The sequence below is a fragment of the Lygodium microphyllum genome, chromosome 24 (genome assembly GCF_053477565.2).
Source record: "Lygodium microphyllum isolate KBCC chromosome 24, Lygodium_microphyllum_v1.1.10, whole genome shotgun sequence".
Taxonomy (NCBI): domain Eukaryota; kingdom Viridiplantae; phylum Streptophyta; class Polypodiopsida; order Schizaeales; family Lygodiaceae; genus Lygodium; species Lygodium microphyllum.
The window spans coordinates 62,189,492-62,211,192 of record NC_141158.1 but is presented as its reverse complement, the minus strand read 5'-3'; the positions used below and the strand labels follow the sequence as shown (position 1 = coordinate 62,211,192).

Below are 21,701 nucleotides of genomic sequence, written 5' to 3'. Positions count from 1 at the left end.
TAAGAGGTGAAACAAAGACTTCAGCCATAAGTGCCTTGAAAGCTTCCCAATTCTCAATAAGTACATTCTCTTTCTTGATATACCTCCACCAAGTGTGGGCAAATCCTTCTAAGTGCAGGGAGGCAAAGTGTATCTTCATATCATCAGTTTTAGGAAATATGTCGAAATAAGACTCCATCTTAGAGGTCCATTCCTCTAATTCTGATGGTGAAGATGACTGGCCATTGAATTTGGATAAAACAATTTTGTCCTTGAATTCTCTATCATGAAAGGGTTGCTGTCCCAAAACTGGTTGATGGGGATTTCTAAGTACAAAACCCCCAAATTGAGACTGAAATCTTCCAACAGGTGGCTGAGAATTACCATGTAATCTTCTTGTTGGTAAGGCACCCCTAGAATTCTGAGTATGCAGTCCAAAAGTTTGAGTATTGGCTCCATTCAAACTGCCCAAATAGTCATCATACCTTTGTGAAGCTTCTCCTACTTCATATTGACTATTTGATATGCCTCTTCTTCCTATGATCCCATCTCCATAACCATTTTGGTTGGATGGCTGAAGTGGGACTGAAGGGTCACTGTTTGAACAAGCCTTCTCGTTGGCTTCTTTTGATCCCGTTTGCGACGGCATTAATTGAGAAAATTTTGCCATAAGTTGAGCATTGGATTCTACTAATTTATCAATGGAAGCCTTGGTTTGGGTAGTTGATTCCATCAACTTATCAACGGTAGACTTCGTTTGACCATGAGATAAAATCATTTGCTCCATTATAGACTTCGTTTGACCAAATGATAAAATCATATGCTCCATTGCTGACAAAATAGCCTCATGACGTTCCTTATGTCTTAGTTCATGGGCACACAAAGTATCATTGAGTATACTAATTTCTCCTTGTTGAGGCTCTTCAGGGTTCTCTTGAAGTGTGCTTTCCATCATGGAATCCCTGATTTGTTGTGCATAATCCTCCTGGACCTTATTTTTGCCTTTATGTCTTGCCATACTAGTGCAGTCCTGCAGTACCCCCTGTTAGTAAAACGACTATAACTTTGGCTAGAAAACTCCAATTGCAAAACTTTTTTGTGCGAATCGAAGATAACAATGCCCTCTTCAAGATGAACTATAGCACGCTATAACAGGTTTAGGACATAAAATTTTGTAACTGAATTTCAGAGTCTGAACTGTCCAGTCCTGCACCCTGTTTAGACCTGTAAGTGCCCTGTTTTGACGCTGTAATGCAAGAGAGTAACCTCAAATGGTTACCAAACCCTGAAAAGGGGTATATAGGACCTGTGGGTACCTTGTAGTACCTGCACCTGTGCTTCAGTAACAAAGGGTGTACCTGTATCCACCTATAAATACCCTGTGGGTAACCTGTAAATTCCTTGTTTTACCCTGTTTTAATCCAGTAGGTACTTGAGTCGTTGGAAAGTCTTCAATCTTCAATTCTCCACTCGCTGTACCTGTGTGAGGGATAAAACGGCAGGACAGGCTCCCTACACGGGCTCCGAATCACCGGGAGGTGGGCAAAGTTCCCCCCGGGTCGGTTGGTTGTACCCCTTCGGGATCTTTGATAGTGAGGGAGGGTCACCTCTCTTTTGTCCCACTATCTCCCCTGGCATCCACCTTTTTCCTCGGTGGGAATATCAACATGGCAGAGGCTAGTGTGCTAAGCAATCAGCATGATATGCAATTCCAAAAATATTCATTCAGCCTTTCATGAGATGCAATTGATTGAGATAAGAGAACTTGAGATGGGAGAAGGGTTTACCCATGCAATTCAGTGACTCACTGATTGCTAGTACTTACCCTTTTACAATATTTCAGCTTGGGTGAGAAAAATTTCAACAAAACAGACCAAGGTTATGCATCAAGCTGATCAAATGTTACCTATGATGAGTAATGGTTTTGAGTCAAAAGGAATTCAATGAAATAGGCTGAGATTGAAGAAAATTAATACTATTCTCTGATCTATTGATCAATCCAGTGAATTAATTGATCAATAACCTCTCATCAACAAGTGGAAAGGCCATTAGCAATAGGATTATTGAGAGATTTCAGAGATTAGCAAAAGAAAATACCTCCATTAAGCTTGAAAATGATGATGGATGTCAGCTTCAACCCCGTTGATGCAAGAGTTCTTCATAATCCACCATAAATCCAACATAAAGCTTGAAATCTCCATGAAATCAGTCCATACATGCTTCAATATGATGAATTCCTTGAGGAATCAATACTCCAGCCTTGCTTGAACACTTGAACTTCAAAGATTCAAGCTCCTTGATGAAAAGCCCCAAAATAATCCTTCCATTTGAGCTTCATTGACATGCACGGGCTAAAATCTCTTCAATGTCTTCAATCTTGAAGTCTATCCAGCTTGTATTCAGCTTTAGAGAAGCCTTGAAGGTCGGGGAAGTCCAAAATTTTGAGAAATTTGAGCTTCCATGTCTGTGGCTATGGCTGCCCTGCTGTGTATTAGGGTTTGAGCAAGAGAATGACTAATCAGGATGCTTCAGAGGCTGAAGATTGTTGCCAATCAAGTGCTTGATGAGTCCTTTAAGAGCTGAGATCAATGACTGAGGATATGGAGCAGGCTGAGCAGGGATTTCAGCGCATTTTTCGGCGCATTTTTCGGGCTGCTTCCTGGCCAATACTCCTCAGCAATGATCAAGCCTTCAAATTCGCATAAAATTTAGTGACGTCCAACCATTTAAGCCCTTATCCGCCATATCTGACCTTGGATATCTCCAGATGTAGTCATTTGCTAACTGTAGTTGTCCTGCAGCACTCCATTAGTCACTGTCTTGTACCATTTTTGTCTGAAATTGGTTTTGAAATAGGAAAATAGGAGTGAAAATGGAAGAAAATAATGGATCAAAGACTGAAGCTCTGATACCACTTGTCAGAGAGAGAACCAGGGAGAGAGAAAGAGGAGAGAGAAAGAGTGCAGAGGAGAGAGAAAGACTGCAGGAAGAGAGAGAATAAGAGTGATGAGGAGAGAGAAAGACTAGAATTGGAGAGAGAAAGACAGGAAATATGAGGAAGCCATGGAAGCTTAGAGCAAGAAGGGAGAGAAAGATTGTAAATGTATTGATTTGTCAAAAGATGTGAAAAATTACTTCTCTCCTTATATACCAGTGTCTATGTGACAAGGCATATTATTAGCATTCTAACTATTCCCAGCTTCTTACAGAAGGTGTCATTCAGATGGTTGTGTTAGTGTTTGTGTGTGTGTTGTAATAATTGTATGTGATGAGTTCGTGCTGATTGAGAATAATTTGTTCGAGAGCTCTTTTCAAGCTATTGATGGTGGATGAAAAGCCTATGGTGGAAAGCTGAAGAGAACCTCTCATATCCTTTACAAATTTGTTATAAATTTTTAAATGATTAATCAAAAGAGTTCATGAATAACGGAAGTTTTCCTTTAGTAATATTTTCTATTAGATACAGGTAATAAGTTGGGGTCGTGGGTTAGCAAGATTATTGAAGATTCAATGGAAGATAAAATAGAGCTCTTTAATGAACTTATATTCTTATTTTCCTTAGGTTGCGAGGATGCTTCCATTCTAAGTGTGGGGATATGCTGAGAGTGGAAAAAGACTAAATTTTGACTGATTTTGTTGTTTTTGAGGTCTGAATGATTGATTTTTGATGGATTTAGAGTGATGTATGATTGTTAATGGAAGTATTTGAGAGTGTTTTGGATGATATTGATCATGTTTTGGAAGTTCATGATGATTCTCAGTGGACATATGAGGTTCAATGATGTTCTGATAGGTTCTGTTGAGCTTCTGATTGGTTCTGTATACCTTCTGTATAGCTTCTCTTTTGTTATGATTGTCTTCTGTATGAAACATGGATTGATGATTGATGAATATTGAGATCTTTTGAAAGATTATTAAATAGTTTTTGATAGTATGGAATAGTTTGAGTATGAGTTATGAGGTTCTGATGAGCTTCTGTAACCCTCTGTAGAGCCTCTGTCTCTGCTCTGTCTCTGTACTGTAATTGTATTGTAGCTGTTCTGGTGCTGTACTGTAACTGTTCTGTAGACCTTTTGTAAGTGTTCTATAGAATGTATGTGTGACTTTGGGAAAGTTTTCTAACCTTTGGAAGGATGAATCTAAGTTCAAAAGAGCTAAAACAAGTGGAAGAAGCAGCTGCTGAAGACTGAAGAGAAGACTAAGTGACAGTGACAGTAGTGAGTTGTAAAAAGACACTGTAGTGGCTCTGGTGACTCTTCATATCAGACATACCTCTTGGGAGGTGCATCCACGACCTAAGAAGGATTATTGAGAGTTATTATGAGAGTATTTTAGTGAGGATATGATGTACTATTGATAGATATATATATATATATATATATATATATATATATATATATATATATATATATATATATATATATATATAGAGTCAATTCTATCAAAATAGTGTAACTGTATATGAGAGATTGAGAGAGAAAACTATGAATACATTGAAGATGAATACTATGTGATTGATTTCCATTCAAAATATGGGGTATTTCTTTGTGTTCTTTGTTATATTGATGGGTTTTATGAAGATGTTGAAGAATATGGTTGATTCTATCAAATCCATGGGAGATATCTACTATGATGTTGCGTGGAGAATTGCTGTTTTCTTTGTTTTGATGATCAAAAGAATGAAATAAAAGCTTGTTAATGTTACAAGATAGATTTTCTTGAAAGAGAATTCCATTTTCCTTGGTGTTCCTCTTGGGGCACCAGATCCATTGTCTTGCTATAATTTCTTTATAATATTGGCAAAGTGCTCGTCTAAAAGATATTCCTCTTGAATGTCCTAGATCCGATATTTATGTATGGTAGAGATGGTAGAAACGGAACATGCCCACATTCTAGATAAGGCATCTACTACCCTTGCATGCCGTATAAGAAATCTCAAAATCATATCCCTGAAGTGTAGATAACCATCGTCTTTGTTTGAAAGAGAGATTTGGTTGAGAGAGGAAATACTTTAGCACACGATGGTCGCTCTTTACCTTAAAATGGCTGCCATAAATGTAGTGGTGCCACTTCTTGATTGCATGAAGAATAGCTAACATTTCTTGCTTATAGAGATGGAGTTCTATTTCTTTATCATCCAACTTCTTGCTTTCATAAGAAATAACACCATGGTCTTGGCATAAAACAGCCCCAATACCTCTACCACTAGCATCAACAAATATAGTGAACTCCTTGGAAAAGTCAAGGCGCACAAAGATAGGTGATGAGATGAGAAGACTTTTCAGCCCATTGAAACTAAGTTAGCATCCCAAAAGAAAGTTTCCTTTTTCAATCTGTCTGTGAGAGGAGCTACTACATGGGCATAATTCTTGATGAATCTCATATGGAAAGAATATAATCCAAGAAATCCTCACAATGAAGTAGAATTTTGTGGTATGGGCCAATCCTTGATGCACTGGACCTTCTTTGGATCAACCATAAATCCTTTCTCACCAACTATATGACCAATGAAATGAAGGTTGCCTCTTCAATGGAAATTACATAAAGACTAACAAGAAATTTGAGAACCATAGCTTGCCACTTCTTAACTCAAGATGTCTTACAACCAAGAATTACAATAGATGTTGAAGTCATGGTAGCTTGAGAATCAATTGATGACAGATGTTGCAAGGAACTCACTCCTTACAATGGTGGGGAAGGAATTACCTTGAAGCTCCAAGAAGTGGAGATGTGAAAATGATTAAAAGATGATTTACATTGGCACGCTCTTGCCTTTTATACTCCAATTTAAAATAGGCTAATTACCTGACTAAGGTAGCATGAAAAATTACTTTATTACATTTTCCTGTTTCATTTGGATTGTTTACAAGTGGGGTTTTTCACGACAAACCTTGTGGGTGTCCACACACTACCAGTTTTTTCTCTTTTCCTCCTTCACATGCATCGTTACACACAAGTAATTGTTATTAAAAAGTAATAGACCGTTTCACCCAAAAAATTAATAGAATGTACATATTAAATTTTTAATTAAAAAGAAATTAATTTTAATTTATAAAAGGAACACACCCCGTTGCATGAGCACATTGCACCATAACCCACTTAATTTGGTAACTTAAAATCCATTCACATGTGCACGCACACACATGTTACACACACAATTGATTTGTAATTTATAAAAGGAACCTCCCAAAGTCACACATGTATATGTTGGTGACATAGATCATATAACTTATTAAAAATGAATTGCATTTGTAGAGACCCCCAGTCTAGTCACGTCAATATAAGTTGGAGTTAGGCTATGCAAATGACTCACCATGTATTAAATGAAGAATTTAATAATGAATCGTTCTTAGTTGATCATCTAATAAATGAGTCGTGTAGCTTTCACTCACCCACTTCCGTGCATCATAGGTATACGTCTTACGTTTTATGGGGATTGGGATTTTTATTGGTTAGAAAATAAATATATTGTCTATCTATATTTAATGATGGTCGGAGTCTATGATGGTTTAGTCTTGATTTTGTATTGTGTCTGGGATATGTACTGCGTGGACTTTTATTTTCTTTTGAGTGTTTGAATACGGGGTTTTCATGGAGTCTAAATGTATGCATTGCATGAAGCTTTCGATTGCACATGTGTGTAGGTCATGTCAAAATTTTTGTAGGATGTGAAATGCTTGGGGAGGTTTGGTCTAGTTTAGTCAATGTGCTATTTTTGTTTCCCCTATTCTCTATCTTAGTGGTGTTATGTGTGTTGAGATATCGAGCTCCACTCGTGATACGCCAGGGTGACCGTTGTGTATTTATGTCACCAGCTTGTCAGTTGCAGACGCGGTTGGTACACCACCCATGAATAATAGCTACATGATAGCTATCCTTATCTACTCTAGTTCGTGGCTCAGTTAGTATGCCACCTTAGTTAGTTGAGTTTGGTTTGAGACCCATATATAGGGTTCTTCTATTTCTTTGTAATTGAGTTCTTTTGGCTTACACAACTAAGAAGAGGAAAACTGTTTTCAGCCTCCACCCTTGTGTGTATTCCCCCATTGTGAAAGCAAGAAAGCTACAAGTGAGACTCCTTCCTTCTCTCCCACAATCTTGACATGGTATCAGAGCCTTGTTCGTGGTAAGGAGCTCAAGAAAGCAAGCCAAGCTCACGGTGTTCTGGTAAGAGGAGCAGTGTTGCTTTCATTTTCTGTTTTGGGAGCAGATCTCTATAGGTAGCACAGCCGGAAAGTGCAGGAGTGCATTGTCTCAGGTTGAGACGCCTTTCGCGGTGAAGCAAGAGGGCAATATATGCTGCGGGATAGGGCTTTAGCCCTTGACGACCTTCTTTTTTTGATTTGAGGCCATTTCGGGGCATGTTTTGGAGGCGGAAATTTTCTGCACGCACTCAGGAAAAGGCCCAGTTTTATGTTGTGCAGCCACTGTTCTACAAGTCGGTGAAAAGTTAATGTAGAAATTGCATCGTATGCTTGTGCGTAGAGACATTGGGAGTTACAAAATCATCCCTGTTGCCTGTTGATGCAAAATCGTCACTAGGAAGTGACTGTGTGGTCAAATACCACTTTCGCCAGTTTTGCAGATTTTTCCTTGTGAGGGTGAAGCTGTGTTTTTTGCAGTGACAGAATTTTTTGTAGTCTTCTGTAATGGCATCTGATTCTCTTTCACAGATTGTCACTAAAAAGCTTGACAAGAACAACTTCCAAGAAAGGAAGTTTAGAATGAGGAATTTCCTTATGGGAAAAGGATATTGGGAATTTGTTGCAGGAAATGAAGAAGAACTAGTTCTTCCTGATGTTCCCAATCAACAACAAATAAAGGCATTTAAAGCATGGCATGAGAGAGCCAGGAAAGTTATGTACTGGCTGTCTATCAGCATTTCAGACTCTATGATTGTGCATATTCAAGATGCAAGTACGCCAAAGGAGGCATGGGATACTTTGTCAAAAATGTATAGCACAAATACGCAAGCCAGGAAAATGCAGCAAAAGCAAGAGTTGCATAATGTGCAAAGAGAAAGTATGAGCATCAATGACTACCACATGAAGGTGAAGAAGATTGCAGATGCACTTGCTTCCATTGGGTCGCCAGTGGAAGATGATGATTTAGTTTCTGTGACCTTGAATGGTCTAGGAAAGGATTATGCACAGTTCCGAACATCCATTTCCATTCGTGAAAGATTTCTTGATTTTGAGGAGTTGATTGCTCTTCTAATTTCTGAGGAGCAGAGAAATGGTGGTGCATATTCTTCAAGAGGAACTTCAAAAGAAGCTATCTTCTACTCAAATGCTGGAAGAGGTAGAGGCAGAGGTAGAGGAGGCCGATATGGGGGCCGTGGTAGAAATCAGAATATGCAACAAACTCAAGAAAACCAGTCCTATGGAGGAGGACGTGGTAACTCTAGAGGTAGGGGGAGCCAAAGAGGTCGTGGTGGATGGCAAAGAGGCCAAAATGCAAACAGTAATGTTGAATGCTACTACTGTGGTAAAATGGGTCATATGGCTAAAGACTGCTATAAAAAGCAGAATGACATCATGAATGGAAAACTGCAACAAGGGAATTATGCATCTTCTAGTAGACAGGGTGATGACAGAAATGAGCATTTGTTTATGGTGCAGCACATGAACAATTCTGTGACAAGTGCAGAAGAAAGCAATGATGTATGGTATGTTGACTCAGGTACATCAAACCACATGACAGGTCATGCAGAATGGATGGAGGATGCAAGGAAAATGGAAAAACCAGGATTTGTGGAGACTGGTGATGATACTGCACATCCTATTGTGCAGATTGGAAAAATTCCTTTGTCTATGTAGGATGGGAAAAAGAAATACCTGTCTGATGTATTTCATGTCCCGAATATCACCAAGAATCTGGTTTCTGTTGGTCAAATGGTTGAGCAGGGCTTGTAGGTCAGATTTAATCCTCATGGATGCTTTGTTGAAGATATAAAAAATAAAGGTCGCTTGATAGTAAAAGAAAAGAAGAAGGGCAGAATGTTTACGTTGGATGCAGACATGCCTGAATTGAGTGCAGCAATGTTTGCACATGGGACCGGTGTAGTTGCAGATATTGATATCTGGCATAAACGCATTGGTCATGTCAATGTACAGCGACTTAAATCAATGCAGGCCCAAAATATTGTTGCAGGATTGCCCAAATTCAAGGTTGCAGAAATGCATAAGGTATGTGAAGCCTGTCAGTTTGGAAAGCAGGCAAGGAAACCATTTCCTAGACATGTTCAAGAGAGTAAGAAGCCGTTGGAATTAATCCACTCTGATGTGTGGACTACTAAAGTTGCATCCCTTGGAGGCTGTCATTATTTTGTCACTTTTATTGATGACTATAGCAAAAAAGTTTGGGTGTATTTTATGAAAAAGAAAAGTGAAGTGTTTGGGCATTTCAAAACTCTTAAAGCTATGGTTGAAAAAGAAACAGGCCTACAAATAAAATGCCTAAGGTCAGATGGAGGGGGAGAGTACCTCTCAAATGAGTTTGCAAGGTTCCTGCAGGAGCATGGCATAAAGCAGCAATATTCATGCAGTCATACCCCACAACAAAATGGAATTGCAGAAAGGAAAAATAGGCATATTGGAGAGGTATCTCGTGCCATGCTCAATGAAAAAGACTTGCCAGATTTTTATTGGGCTGAAGCAGTTGCTACAGCAGTCTACATAATGAACATGACTCCCACTACAGCAATACATGGGATGACTCCAGAGGAGAGGTATACTGGTAGGAAACCAGATATTTCTCATTTGAAAATTTTTGGTTGCATTGCCTATGTACATGTGCCAGATGAGTTGAGATCCAAGTTGGATCCAAAAGCTGAGAAGTGCATCTTTATTGGTTACTCTCTGTAGCAAAAAGGGTATAGATGCTATAACCCTTCTAGTCGTAAGTTTACAGTGAGCAGAGATGTTGTTTTTGATGAGATGAGTAGCTGGTATAAACTAGTAAATGTGATTGATGATGTAGATGCACAAAATGGTAATGCTGCACAGAATTCACAGCAGCAGTCACAAAATATTAGTGGACCTGGAGCGTCCTCTAGCAGTGGTTCACATTCTTCGCCATGGACAGGCAGATTGAGATCAGGAGAATCTTCTCAAAGCAATGCAGATAGTGGTATGCAGGTATCATGAAAAGGAAAAGAGAAGGTTGATCAGCCCATGCTTCATGTGAATGCAGGTCACTCTTATGTGGATGGTGAATTGAGTGGCTCAGAATAGAGCATTGATGATGAGTTGGGTATTCGTTCTATTGTTACACCTGGAGTAAGGAAGACCAGGGATGTTTTGAGAGCACCTCGGAGTGAACCTACTTTGCGCAGGTCTACGAGAGCTAGGTATCCTGTGGATAGGCTGAAATACAATGGATTTACAGCCATTCACTATGCATATATGGTCAAAGTGATACATGAACCAGAACCCACTTCTTTTGAGCAAGCCATTGGAAAAGAAAAATGGGAGAAAGCCATGGATGAAGAAATGGATGCCTTGGAAGCAAATGCTACATGGGAATTGGTACCTTTGCCTAAAGGTAAAAATGCAATTGGTTGTAAGTGGGTTTATAAGGTGAAGCACAATGCAGATGGTTCTGTGAACATATACAAGGCAAGATTAGTAGTCAAGGGGTATGCACAAACATATGGCATTGACTATGAAGAAACATTCAGTCCGGTTGCAAGGATGACAACTGTAAGAGCAGTCATTGCTATGGCTGCATCAAAGGGATGGTCTTCACATCAGATGGATGTAAAGAATGCCTTCTTGCATGGTGATTTGCAAGAAGAGGTCTATATGGAGCAGCACCAGGTTATGTGCATGCTGTTTATCCTGAGTTTGTTTGCAGGTTGAAGAAAGCCTTGTATGGCTTAAAGCAAGCACCTAGAGCATGGTATGACAAGATAGGACAGTATCTTGTCACTATTGGCTTTCAGATTTCCAAGGCAGATTTCTCACTTTATGTGAGAAAAACAGAGAAAGGTATTATGCTACTGGTCATTTATGTTGATGATTTGATTATGACAGGTGACAGTGATGAAGATATCCTTCATGTGAAAATGCTATTGAAGCAGAAGTTTGAGATGAAGGATTTGGGAGAGTTGCGTTATTTCTTGGGCATTGAGGTGATTAGATCACCAAGTGGGATACAGCTCTTGCAGAGGCAGTATGGATTGGACATGCTGTCCAAATATGGAATGAGAGGCTGTAAGCCTATTTCAGTTCCTTTGGAGCAGAATGTGAAGCTGAGCACAGATGCAGGTGGGCTTCTAGAAGACCCTACTATGTACAGACGCATAGTAGGAAGTTTGATTTATATGACTATTACCAGGCCAGATTTGAGCTATGCTGTTGGATTGGTAAGTCATTTTATGCAGGCTCCAAGGAAACCTCATTTGGATGCGGCTAGATGCATACTCAGGTATGTGAAGTCCACATTGCAGTATGGATTATTTTATGAGACTGGGGTTCAGATACAGTTGCATGGATACAGTGATGCTGATTGGGCTGGTAGTATTTCTGATAGAAGATCTACCAGTGGATATGTGTTCTCTTTTGGGAGTGCTGCAGTCACTTGGAGCAGCAAGAAACAGCCTACAGTTGCCTTGTCGAGCACAGAGGCTGAGTATAGGGGTGCAGCAATGGCTGCATGTGAGGTAGCTTGGTTGCATAAGCTATTTTATGATATGCATTAGTCTACAGATGGGCCAGTTGTCATTTATTGTGACAACATGAGTAGTATACACTTGGCAAATAACCCAGTCTATCATGCTAGAACTAAGCACATTGAGGTGCATTATCACTATGTGTGAGAGAGGGTTTTACTAGGTCTTATTGATCTAGTTTATGTCAGCACAGAGGATCAGGTAGCTGACATATTCACGAAGGCATTGGGAACAGAGAAGTTGCGCAAGTTCAGAGACCTGCTTGGTGTGCAGGAATTGGGATTGAGCTCAAGGGGGAGTGTTGAGATATCGAGCTCCACTCGTGATACGCCAGGGTGACCGTTGTGTATTTATATCACCGACTTGTCAGTTGCAGACACGGTTGGTACACCACCCATGAATAATAGCTACATGATAGCTATCCTTATCTACTCTAGTTCGTGGCTCAGTTAGTATGCCACCTTAGTTAGTTGAGTTTGGTTTGAGACCCGTATAGTTCTTCTATTTCTTTGTAATTGAGTTATTTTGGCTTACACAACTAAGAAGAGGAAAACTATTTTCAGCCTCCACCCTTGTGTGTATTCCCCCATTGTGCAAGCAAGAAAGCTACAAGTGAGACTCCTTCCTTCTCTCCCACAATCTTGACAATGTGTGGGTTTTGCAGGAATCATTTCTCATTTTTCTGGATTTGTGTGTGTGTGTGTGTGTGTGTGTGGATACTCTGGTGTGGTCTAAATGGCATCTTCTTCCACTTCCCCACTTGTTATCCAGCATGTACCATTATTACCGGTTCATGACTATTCTCTTGTCTTGGATGTTGAATGTATTTAAATGGTTGGCCTTCATCTTTTTGTGGCCTTGAAGTTCCCTGCAGTGGATGCAAAGATTTTTCATTCTTTCGTGGAGACTTACAAGAAGCAATTAGGCTTGGTTTATGGCCTCATCCATTTTTTCTATCCCCTGTTATTGTCAAAGAGGCCTTATTCCTGCCTTTTGCAGCTTTCCCTATGCCTAGTTGCAATTAATTATTATCCACTACAAATATCCTTGCCTTGTTGAAGAAGGAAGCCTCTACTCCTTTGGTAAAGTTATCACTAGTTCAAGAGTATTAGTGGCACATATTACCTCTCGTTTATGGAAGCAATTATGCCAATTTCTCCAAGACAGATTTATGTAAGATAAGCTTGCTTCAAAGTGTTTGTCTAGAGAACTCTTCTCTGTCAGGATCCTGGAAGTGGTTAAACTTAATTGGAAAACCTTTATATTGGCCAAAATGGATCAATATTTTTAGTGAGTCACAAAAGGTCAACTCAAACAATAATGTGTCCTATGGAGTTTTTCTATAGAAAATCATTTAGTTGGCACCTCCCCCAAGTGGCATTCTAGTGTTTCCTGATCTTGTTCTCATTCCATAGAAATCTCCTTTACCTATTCCTTCTCCTCCTATGGAAGTTAATTAAGATCTAGCAAATGAACCCCCTACCAAAATCATTTGAAAGAAGTGCTGCACACAGGGGCCTTCTGATCCTCTACCTATTCCAACCCCTGCGGTATAGATTCTCATCCCTAAGGTGTTTGGTAGCTCCCTTCACTTGTTCTTGTCATGCACAAATATTTTTGCTACACAAAGGGAAGGTCAATTGGATCCACAAATTCCTTCTTCATCACAAACAGTCCTCTCTGGATCTATGCTGTCACAACTAGTGTTTGATGTTCAGAATGCTTTGGAGACTTCCATGACTTCATGTCTTCAAACCATTTATATGGGAGTGTATACTTCATTGCAAGACAAGGTGGATTCTTTGACTAGTCAGCTTAGTAAAGCACTTGTAGATTTAGCTTCAAAAAAGACTGCTTTGAGAGATATCCATACCCAAATGACTGCAGGTATGGTTTTGATGGATTCACAGTAAGTCACGATTAAAGAATTAGAAGCTAAGATTGCTACTTTAGAGAAAGAAAATGTGCCCTTAACCAAAGAGAAGGATGTCGCCCTTGAGGAAATGATTGAATCAGCTCGCAAGCTTGGTATTTGTGAGGGCCAGTTGTAGCATTCTCAAGAGACTATATAGTCACACAAGAACTTTTTTGATGAACTTAATCAGAAAGTTGCCATTATTTATCTTCCTCCTCCAACCCCCATCATGTCTTCTTTGTTGTCTAAAGAAGGACTAGACCATTTGCAACAAAAGGCTTTATGTGATGAATTTTCTGCCAAGGTAGAACGCCTTCAGGAGCGCATGAATTGTGTCCATGAGGATTTCATCCATTATGCTGAGTTGGTGTCACCTTCATCACCCTTTTGGATTTAGTATCAGTAGTAGCGCTTTGCATTGTATATCTCCTTGAGTAATGTGAATTTAGAACTTCCAAAGGATGGGTGGCAGAATATGTGGTCAACATATTTTCTTAAAGCAGTATTTGACAAATTTGTTGATGAAACTTTATCTCTCATGAAGCTCAATTATTATATTTTATGTATCTCTGAGGCGATTTGCACATCCCTGATGAGGAGGACATGAACTTTTATGTAGGAGATGTGATTTTGCAGTCATGTATGTCCATTTAGCAGAAATGAATTTGGTTGATGGCCTAAAGAATTATCATTAGCAGACATTGTGGTGTAAAGGCTATGCTTGGCATCCTCCTTTGGAGGATGATGTTATGGAGCCTCGTCGTCGCGACGGAGTGTATTTTACAAGTCTAATATTCAACCCTTGAGTTTCCAATTGTTAAATCATATTGCTAACAACCCTTTATTCAATGAGGATTTCTTTTCAGCTTTTGATTTACGTTGTTCCATTTATCCTTATGATCCTCATGATATCTTATTTCTTAATCTCCTATCGACTACCATTGTATATTGCTATTCTCCAATCTACTCTAGATAGTATCCCTGTTTTATCTTTTACCCTTGCAATTCCCCCTCATATTCCAATTTTTACTGCTTGCCCTTTGTTTGCTAATCCTATATCCTCGCCTACTCCTATTGAATCTACTTTTGTTGTTCAACCTATTCCTTTTGTTTTTCCAACAGAATCCCTTCAAAATTTTCTACTGTCTTTTCCTTCTTTCCCACCCTCAGTATCTCTTCAAATATCTTCGTTCTATGATTTATCCTACCCCCCTCTTCATTATTCTCCTATTATTCCTCTACCGTCTCCTTCAAATTATATTGATCTTCCTCCCCAATCAGTTATGTATACTCCTAGGTATAATAGTGATATCCTCCGTCAACAGTAGTGGACATTGAATGATTCTTTGATAGGACTAGTGTTTAATTGGCCTATCATTCTTGGTTCTTGGGACACTTCAGCGCAATGTTCCACTTCTTATCTTCAATTTGCTAAAGCACATGCTTCTTCTGAGGATATTTCGGTATGCTTGGTATCTCATTTTTGCTATCATCTTGCTTTTATGCATCAACAATCTCACCTAAATACTGGAAAGAGTATTCCAAACTTGATGATTAATCCAAATGAGGATGTGACTATTGCTCAGATGGATGTTCTGTATTGTTTTGCACAAGCTTTTCCTACTAGGTTCATTATCCTCTTGGAAAGGATGTGTTGCTTACAATTACTTCAGAATGTGCCTCTACATTTTGTGGATGAGACCAAGAGTCTGAGACGTCTCAAGATGAGTATGAATTTTAAGAAAAAATATCATCATCCTACATAGCGTGTTGACACTCTCTTGGATGTACTAATCCTTTTTAATGGAAAATTTTCTCCTTGCTCTTTAGTTTTTGGAAGCATGTGCCATTTTTACTACATTGTCTTGTGTCCACGAGCATTGTGTATATGTTTTATGGTGTATATATGGTGTTTTATCCCTCTTGCATGAATTTGAAGATGAAGATGAAGCTGATTGAGAAGATGACTAATGTTGTTTTGAGATTTTATCTACGGGGACGGATGCTTATGGCAGAATATAACAAACCTTTTATATCCTTGTAAAATTTTGTTATGCTTTTATATTTCAAAGTTGTGATAATGGATAAAGGTGTTTTCATTTTGTTGCAATTCTTTATTAGATACAGGTTATGAGTTGGGGTCTTGATTGGATGGTGTTATTGAAGGTGCTAAAGAAGATTGAGATGAGCTATACTTTGAACTTATATTATCTTTTTCCTAGGTTGCGAGGATGCTTCTTGGATTAAGTGTGGGGATATGTAGAGGGTTGAAATGATTTGATTTTTTGGTTGATTTTTGTTGTTTTCATGGACTCAGTGGTTGATTTTTGAAGGAATTTGTATGATGTTAGTTGTTTTGTAAGTGTTTGGGAGTTTTTGGGGTTATGTTTATTATGTTTTGAAAGCTCATGATGTTTTATAATGGAGATATGATGTTTTGACATACTTTGTTGATGTCCAGTGTTAGTGTTTGATTGTGCTTGTTTGAGTTTGTTGACCTTCAGTTTTACTCTGTTTTCCTTCTATAGAAGGGGTTGGAATAATGATTGATGGATTTTGAGAGTATTTGGAAGCTTATTGATTGATTCTTGATGTTTTGGAATGAATTAAGTGAGCTAAAGACTTCATGTTGCTTTTTGTTGACCCTCTGTTGATCGTCTGGAGAGCCTTTGTCTTTGTTCTGCTTTGTTATCTATGCCTCTGTAAGTGTGATGTGGAATGAATGTGTAGCTTGGGAAAGTTTTTTCACTATGGAAAGAGATTAATATAATCTCAAATTATCTTGAATGAGTGAAAGAAATAGCTGCTGAAGACTTGAAGTAAGGAGTGAAGTGACAATGACAAGAGTGAGCTCTCAAGGGACACTGTAGTGGTTCTAGTGACCTTTCATACTAGACATACCTCTTAGGAGGGGTATCCACGACCTAAGGAAGGTTATGAATGATTATTCTTGACTATCTCATTGCATAATTGAGAGAGAGAATGTGTTAACCCTCAGACGAACAAGGTGGAAAATCCGGAAAATCTAAAGCAGAAGACAAGGCCAAGGCAAAAGTGAAACGAAAAACAAAGGCGTGCCAAGAAAAATATGGAAACATAAGAAGTGCAGAAAAGTCCTAAATCGAGGAGAAAGGTGCACAAGAAAAAGTGCAAGTCAATACCTTTGTAAAAGAGTGCTAGGCGCACCATGATTTATTTTAAGAGCGCCGGGCTCTCACCCCGTGCAAATTGTAAAGGTAGATGGGCAATAGGAAGGAAGCTAAGAAGATAGGAGGACAATGGGAAAAAGGGTCTAGGGCATGGTCAGCCATGTAAAAAAGGGGATAAGGGGATGATTGTCCAAAAGGGATTTAGGGTTTTGTATATAAAGTTGAAAAGTGAATGAGAAGCTCATTCTTGTGTGTGGCCAAAGGTAGCTCTCTTCTTCTCTCTCTTCTTCTTGCTTGCTTGCTTGAGCTTGTGCTTGAGAGGGAGTGTGAGAATGTGAGGGAGTAAGATTGTGAGGGTCAGGAACTGTGGTGGAGAAGCTCTCCATCTTCTCCTCTCTTCTTCTCTTCTTCTCTTCTCTTCTCTTCTCTCCTCTTCTCTTCTCTTCTCTCCTCTTCTTTTCTCCTCTCCTCTTGTCTCGCTCACGGCAATGGAGCTTGGAGCGTGGAGCTTGAGGATTGAAGCTTGCACTTGGATCATGGAGCTACCGGAGTGCTCGGGAGATGAGGAAACTCAATCGGGCATGGAGGTAAGCTCAGTACACTTGTAAAGAGAGATAATGCATCGGCTATGTGAGAGGTAGCCATTAGTACTCGGCTTAAAACACTTGAATAATAAGCGGTCCATGGGTCTTGGCGGTTTGTCTCTACATTTTGGTTCCATTGTCGAGATCAATGAATTCAAGCCTTGAGTGCTTGCGCACTTCAAATCAAGCATTGAAGTAGGGTTTTCCCCAAACCCGTGCTTGAGGTAGATAGATAGGAAGTGAGGGAGTTTGAAGAGGTATTCAACCTCCTTAGCAAGTAGTTTTTTGGTTTTTTGGATTTGGAAAAGCAGGTTGGAGTAGTGTAAGTCTTTTCTTTGTGATTTTTATTTGTATTTAGGTAGAATAGGGGCAAAATAGTGTGAGCACAAAGTAGGATTTTTGCTGCTCTATAACAGGCTAAAATAGGGAAAAGAAGGGCAAAAAATGAAATCTTTGGTTAAATGATGGTAAGAGGAGCAAGACTAAGGTGGATGCAGACCTAGGGTAGGGCAATAAGAGGCCAGGAGTAGCAAGGAAGACCTCACTTCACATTTGAGAGATTAAGGAGATCTTGAGAGAGAGAGAGAAAGAAAGAAAGAAAAGAAAGAAAGTTATATTAACGTATTCTAAAGACCAAAACTGGCCTATGAGACAAACTGTGATACAACTGATGAGGTCCAGCTATCCAAAATAAAAGTGCTGAATGAAAAGCTAAAAACTGGAAACTAAAAATACGGTGCTGTGAGTGTGATAGGTGTCGTGTATGTGTATGTGCATATGTAGGTCTGGTACTCCAGATAATGGCTACAAAAGGGGAACAAATGTCGGCTGTGATAGGGGAACAATTGTTGGCTGTGATAAAGTGGTGTGATGTGTATATGTAACAGATGCAGGGAGATATACTATCCTGGGATGTAGTAGCAGTCGTCGAAGTCGCTAATAGCAGGTGATCCCTCCTGGATGCAGGATGTGGTACATCGGTGGTGGAGAAAGAGAAAACTGGAGGTCTGAGATCCAATGTGTCGAGTGTCGTCGAATCTTAGTCTGCTGTCGATGTAGATCAAGAATCCTCCGGATCTCCTGTCGGTGTGGTTGTGGGGTCCGAAACCCACGGATCCTCATGCGACGTCGGGTATGCTGGTCCTCAGCCTGCTGTAGTGTGAGCCCAGAGGTCTGGATGGAGGCTGGTACAGTAGCTCTCACTCTGTCTATATGAAAGAACTGTGTAATAGTCGTCTGGGTGGGCCCCTCTCTGACTGGGACCCGCTATGTGCTCTGCTCTCTGATGTGCCATGCCTCTCCCAGAAAACGGCCAAATGATCTCTGATCCATATCAGTCATACATCCCTGAAGTGAGCTGCTCAATGTGTATCTAGATCTCAACTCTGAGTATGCCGGGCATCTGAGAACAAAATGCTCCTCACTCTCCACCTCTGATCTGCAAAGGGGGCATATCCTCTCCTCCCGTGGGATGCCACTGGCTCTGCCACTCTCAATCATAAGCTGATGGCATGATACCCTGAGCTGTCCAATAAGAACTCTCAATCGATGTGGCATATAGATCTGCATATATCTTGGAATCTCTATGAATCCCTGCTCTGATATGCTCAAGAACTGTGTATAATAATGTGCCATCTTCGATGGCAGTGGCTGTGCAGGGCTGACCCATGTCCTCTGTATATAAATATGCCATATCTCCTGTCTGATGACTGTTCCTCTCAGAGAGAGAGAGGGTGTAAGTGGGAACCTGAGTATCATATAGAAGAGGTGGGAGTCTATCAATGTCCAGCCCATGTCTGTCAAACCAAGCTCTAGTCTGTGCATACCATGATGTGGTATCCCCCGCTCGAGCCATCTCCTGAGATGCCATATATGCTCTGTATGCAATGCGATCTCTGTCCATATCCTGAAATCTGTGTAGGAAGCAGACTGTCTGAAATAATGCCTCGACTAGCATGGGCAGTGTGGCAAGCTCTGCTCGCACAATGTCATGTGGGACTGAGGCCTTGCTGCGAATCAATCTAGATATCATGATCACCTGAGGTCTCTCCATCAATGTCCATACATAATCGGCAAGGCCTGGCCCCCATATAGCTGCTCCATAAATCAGTGCTGGAGTGACTAGAGTATCAAAGAGCCACCCCTTGGTGCGGGGCTCTTGGAAATGTGCCTGATGACACTGTCGCTCCATAAGAGCCAATGCTGAGTATCCTCTAGTGAGGCGGTCACGAGCTGCCTGTGTCATCGAGAAAATCCCTGAAGCTGCTGTAAAGGTGACTCCCAAATATACATATGATCCAGTGACCTCAATACTCCCTCCTACTGCCATGAAAATACTCTGTCTGCGTATCTGAGCTGATGTATGGAATATAAGAACCTTGGTTTTACCAAGGTTCACTGTCATGCCTCTCTGTATGCAAAAATCATCCAATGCTAATAAATGCTGCTGTAATCCCTGAGCTGAATCTGAGACCAACACAATGTCATCTGCATATAGTAAGATATGAACTGTGGCTCCACTGAGATCTATACCTCCACCGGCTCGCTATTGAATAAACTCTGCTATCTCATCAATGTATAGCCCAAATAGAGTCGGTGAGAGTGGGCATCCTTGTTTCACACCAATGGTGCTCAGAAGGGGATTTGATATACCTCCCGGACATCTGACTCTGCCAGTAACCTGCTCATATAGTGCATAAATACCCACATCATGTCATTATCCACCCCCAGATCAAGTAGGCGTCTAAAAAGCCTCTCTCTCGAAACCGTGTCAAAGGCTTTGCGGAAATCCACAAAGCAACAATACAATCTCTATTTCTTCACTCATGTCTGGTCGACCAGACAATGGAGAGTGAAGATGTGGTCTATGGTAGAAAATGCCCATCTGAACCCTGCCTGTTCGGGTGCGTGCATGCACTCTCTCTCTGCCAGTGTGCTGAGCTCCTCTTCCATCACCGTGCCATAAAGTTTGGCCAAAACTGGCCCAATCATGATGGTCCTATACGTTTTAGGATCCATAGGATCCCCTGACTTGTGGATAGGTACAATGGTGTGCTCTGTCCACGAGTCAGGGAACCCCTCAGACAATGCACGGTTGAAGAGGTGAGCAATGAGTGGAGCCAATGTGTCTCTGCCATATATAATATGCTCTGCTTGAAGATCAAACTGGTCTCGAGCGCGGCCATGCTGTAACCGTGAGATAGCATGTTTCACCATACTAGTGGTGAAAAATGATGAAATACCCAGTCTCGGTGTACATGGTGTGGGTATCAGCGGCTGTGCGGGTACATGATATAAACTTTGTGCGTATCCATGCCATACTGTAGGGTCATGTATCGGTGTGGGTGAGTGTGGTTCTCTAATCTGCCTCCATGCCTCTGCACAATCTCTGCTCATAAGAAGGTGGTATATATCCCAATATCTCTCCTCCTCCCATTCCCGCTTTTTACGGCGGGTCAAGTGGTGCATGCATCTCTGCACCTGTCTGTGTGTGATCTCTCCTCTGGCCTCCAAATCACGTAGCTATCAACGTAGATCTCTGCACTCATCATCATACCACCTATTCTGTGGCATGGTACCAATCCGAGGGGGGTGCGTGTATGTGTGATGTGGAAAATTGAGTGTAGCAGAATCATGTAGAATGCGTGTGATATCAGTGGTCAGTGTATCAAGGGGTGCGTATGGATCAAGTGACGTGATGTGCTCCTCCAGATGCTGTGAGTAAACATGTGAGAGCTCATGAGTGAAGTGTATGGTAGTATGCATGTGGGGTATGATATCTGCAGGTGGTGATGGTAATGAGGTGAGGAGTGAGAAACTGAGAAAGGTGTGACCGGCACCGAGTGGAAGTCTCCCAAGGCCGAAGGACTCGATAGTATGCATCCCATCGATCGGTCCGAGTAGATAATCTACAGTACTCTCCCCCCCTCCCCCCCCATGTGGGAAGCATGTAAGACCTCCTGAATATGGCCATCATGCCATCCCATTATAAATAACGAGATGATGTCTACTACCAAGCTCAAGTAAATGCCCTCCATACCCTGTGGTGTCTGGCCCAGTATCTGCTGACTCCCGACTGATCCCCAACTCCTCAGGGTCTAATGCTCTCATGATCTCTGGTTGCTCCATATCAAAACTCTCACACTGTCAGCTCTGTGTATGCCCGTTGAAGTCCCCCATGAGGAAGACCTCACCCAAACTAGAATACAAAATAATGTCCTCTGAGAGCTGTGAATAAGGGGAGGGGGAATATCTAGCCTGAATATCACCTTGCATAGTAGCATATCTAGACCCTCGTGGTGAAAAATAGCATACTGCCATATAGATCCATCTCTCATCTGATATCTGCACTCTAATCCATATGTAACTGGCCTCCTCATCTCATCTCACTAACTGGATAT

At 40.7% G+C, this 21,701-nt stretch overlaps 1 pseudogene; it reads right to left on the bottom strand.

The window, feature by feature from the left end:
• LOC148015161 (uncharacterized) overlaps positions 1 to 21,282 on the bottom strand; it is a 77,947-nt pseudogene extending 56,665 nt beyond the window's left edge.
• Between the last annotated feature and the right edge of the window lie 419 nt (positions 21,283 to 21,701).